The sequence below is a fragment of the Otolemur garnettii genome, unplaced genomic scaffold (genome assembly GCF_000181295.1).
Source record: "Otolemur garnettii isolate 467f Iridium unplaced genomic scaffold, OtoGar3 scaffold00040, whole genome shotgun sequence".
NCBI classification, from domain to species: Eukaryota; Metazoa; Chordata; class Mammalia; order Primates; family Galagidae; genus Otolemur; species Otolemur garnettii.
Genome location: NW_003852435.1, coordinates 4,920,856 through 4,924,897, shown reverse-complemented (window position 1 = coordinate 4,924,897; position 4,042 = coordinate 4,920,856). Strand labels below are relative to the sequence as shown.

Here is a 4,042-nt window from a genome sequence, read left to right as displayed (position 1 = left end):
ATACGTGTCTTGAGAAATAAGTTTCCTAAACCAGTTTAATAATGTTCCTGCAGAAGTACAAATAGGATTTAACAATAGAAATGAATTAAAAATGTTCATCCATTATTAATACTGAATGTATAAACTCCATTAGAAAAAGAGCAGGGATAGTTTAATTAGACATGATCATATGGATATAGATGTGTCAATACTCTCGAGTGACTGGTATATTCATCCAGGGTTCATCAAAAATTCATGGTTACTTAATTCCTGACAAGCTCAAATATGAACATTAAGCTCTAGAAAAAGAGGCAAGCTACTTGATAAGTTTCACTTTATTTATTTTAATATAATTTATTAGTTATAGTTTTTGCAGGAACATATTTTTCACTAGAATTGGACATTTGTCTAGGAATTTGCTAAGATTTATTGCCATTTCTCCTTAGAGGAATATTTACATGGAATGCATTTTAAAATGCTGAAGAATAATGGAGCTTTAAGCAGAGTTCTGTCTCCCGAAATGTTAAGGTAAAAATAAAATCAAACTTTTTTTTGCAGTGTAGTAGTTTTCTTTTTGAAATGATCATTATTTTATATTTATTCAATATAAGGGATTTTAATCTTAAAAAGTTGAGTTAATGTCTTATTATGACATTCACTACTGATTATGAGTTTGCTTTTGACTATTGAGTATGTCAACAGGGGATGGATACTAATTGACATATTCCTAGTGACCTAACATACTATAACACAAAATGTGATACATAAGAACAGAAATAACAACAAAATAAGAAGACACTAAAAAGTAAAATAATGATAACTTGTAAAGAGATGAGACAATAAGAAAACATTAGAATGATATATCAGAATTAAACGTCACATTAGTGTGAATATCTGTTGTGAAACCTCATCATATTTATCAAGTTTTCTTTCAACTAAAAGATAATTTGGGAAAATTCTTGTTCTCTATTACATGGAAGATTATGCTAGAAATTTAATGCTATTTTGTGGAATATATGGTCAAATATTTAGTTTTTATTTTTATATTTCTATTCTTAAAATTATAAAAACAATAATTTTAGTTTTTGAAGCCATAGAAGGTACTTGTATCATAAATTACTAAGCTATTTTCCCAATTTGTAATATTGCCTAAATATCAAATTTTGAAAGAAAAGGATTTACCCTCAACCTTTGATGATGACCCTCCAAGCCCCACGCATATCCTGCCACTGCCTCGAGGAAAGCTTGGGTAATCCATACTTCTTTGTCAAACAAGACCAGTGTCCAGGGCACTGGCTCCCCATCTCACGTAGGATTATGCCAAAGATATCAAATTTGATGCAGATGATCAAGCCTTAGTGCATCAAGGAAGACCCTTTAGCTGATGGGTCACTATAATGGGGCCACTATACCCACTATACCCACTATAATGGGGCCAAAGTGAAGAGCAGTGATGATTGAACAACGTTGGGGAAGCCCCAAAGTAACCAGAAGTGATGTAACTATTCCAAAGTCAATTGACTTAAAGGATATATATAAAAATATTGTACCTAAACTTGTTTATGATGTTTCAATAACACAAATGAAGAAGCGGAGGATGGTACCACCACTGTCACTGTCTGGCACAGTCTATGGCCAAGGAAGGCTTCAGGAAGATTAGCCAAGGTGCTACTCCAGTGGAAATCAGGAGAGGTAGGATGTTAGTTGTTGATGCTGTCATTGCTGAACTATAGAAGCAGTCTAAACTTGTGACAACCACTGGAGACATTGCTAACGTTGCTATGATTTCTGTAAACGGAGACAAAGAAATTGGCAGCATCATTTTTGATGTAATAAAAAAGTCTGAAAGAAAAGGTATCATTACAGTAAAGATGGGAAAACACTAAATGATGAGTTAGAAATTATTGAACGCATAAAGTTTAACCAAGGCTATATTTCTCCAAACTTTATTAAAACATCAAAAAGTCAGAAATGTGAATTCCTATGCCTATGGTCTATCAAGTGAAAAGAAAATTTCTAGTGACCAGTCAGTTGTACCTACTCTTGAAACTGCCAGTACTCATCATAAGCCCTTGGCCACACTTGCTGAAGATGTTGATGGAGAAGCTCTAAGCACACTCATTATAAATAGGCTAAAAGTTGGTCTTTAAATTGTGGCAGTCAAAACTCCAGGTTTTGGTGATAATAGAAAGAACCAGCTTAAAGTCATGGCTATTGCCAGTAGTGCAGTGTTTGGAGAAGTGGGCTTTACCCTAAATCTTAAAGATGTTCAGCCTCATGACTTAGGTCATTATGAACAAAGATGATACCATGATCTTGAAAGAAAGGGTGACAAGGCTCATATTGAAAAACATACTCAAGAAATTCTTGAGTAGTTGAAGATGAAGAGTAGTGAATATGAAAAAAAAAAAAAACTGAATGAACGTCTGGCAAAAATTGCAGATGGAGTAACTGTGTTGAAGGTTGATGGAACATGTGATGTTGAAATACAGAAAAGAAAGTGTTAGAGATGCATTTAATGTTACAGGAGTTGCTGTTGAAGGCATCGTTCTGGGAGGGGATTGTGCTTTGGTGCATTCCACCCTTGGACTTATTAACTCCAGCTAATGAAGATCAAAAAATTGGTATAGAAATTATTAAAAGAACAATTGAAATTCCTGCAATAACCATTGAGAAAAATGCAGGTGTTGAAGGATCTTTGATATTTGAGAAAATAATGCAAAATTCCTCAGAAGTTGGTTATAATGCTATGATTGGAGATTTTGTGAATATGTTGGAAAAAGGAATCATTGATTCAATAAAGGTTGTAAGAACTGCTTTACTGAATGCTTCTGAGGTGGCTTCCTGTTAACTATAGCAGAAGTTGCAGTCACAGTGATGCAGGACAGGTGGTGCCATGACCTGCTGCCTTAGCCCTGGTAGTGTTGATGCTGTGGCAGTTGGAGGAACCAGCTTGCTAGAAGGCCAGCACCTGCAGGGGAGACACTGGGGCCTTGCTGTCTCCTCCCAGTGCACTTTTGGCTGGTCAATTTCACGGATGGCACCTTGTGGTTTCTTCATGAGAGTTTGCAGGGCCTGAGAGTTCTGCACCTTGCTAATGATTGGACAGTGGCTGTAACTGATGAAGACCTACACCCTAAAAGTCACCGTCGAGTTCTGGCAAAACAACCTCCTGCCACTATATAAATCCCTGAGCAGAGAGCCCCAGGACAGACCTCCAAGAGGGAGCAGAGCTTGTTCCCCTCCTGGGTTCTCTCTGCCAGAAGCTTTGGTGTTTTGTAAGTTGTAATTTTTGTTTCTGTGAATAAACCATGTCTTACTACTGATCCTGTGGTCCGTGGATTCATTCTTTGAATCTCTGAGACCAAGAACCTGAAACACGGGTATCAACAGAACTTCCTAAAGAAGAGAAGGACCCTGGAATGGGTGCAATAGGTGGTATGGAAGGTGGCATGTCTAATTCCTAGAATAGTGCTTTAAATTAATGAACTGTGATCGGAAGCTCAAGACAGTGTTGCTTGCTGTCAGCTGAAGAAAGTAAAGAAAAGCCTGGGTGATGTTTAAGAAAATCACTACAATGATCATTACTGGATTCAGTTGACAAATACAATGGTTTACTTCTGTCATCCATTGTCCATGTATAATTTAATATTAATATTATTTATTATTAATATTATTTATTTAATATTCTATTTATTTAAATTATAAATAATATATTTTGTATTTTTGATAACAAGTCAGCAAGGTCTATTGAATATAGTGGATTACAAAGAGTTTGATAAAGAATCATGATACTGGATGCAAGGGCCGTGTACCAGTGTACTGCTTTTAACTTAAATCACTGAGGTATTTTTACTACTGTTCTGTTAAAATCAGGATTCTAGTGCTTGCTATAACCAGATGAAAAGTTAAGAAGTCTTTCTTTGGAGAGTAGGAAAAATTGTGCACAAAAAGTAGAGAAATATACAATTATGTGACAACCTTGTGTAATAAAAATTGTTTAAAGTTAAAAAAAAAGAAGTGAATTTAATGCTTTTGAATTTGTTCTTTCTTTTTTTTTTTT

General features: G+C 35.2%; 1 pseudogene; it reads left to right on the top strand.

Annotated features, from left to right (window-relative positions):
* The first annotated feature begins 499 nt into the window (after window positions 1–499).
* Window positions 500–3,446, top strand: LOC100965398 (annotated as a pseudogene).
* Window positions 3,447–4,042: the final 596 nt, after the last annotated feature.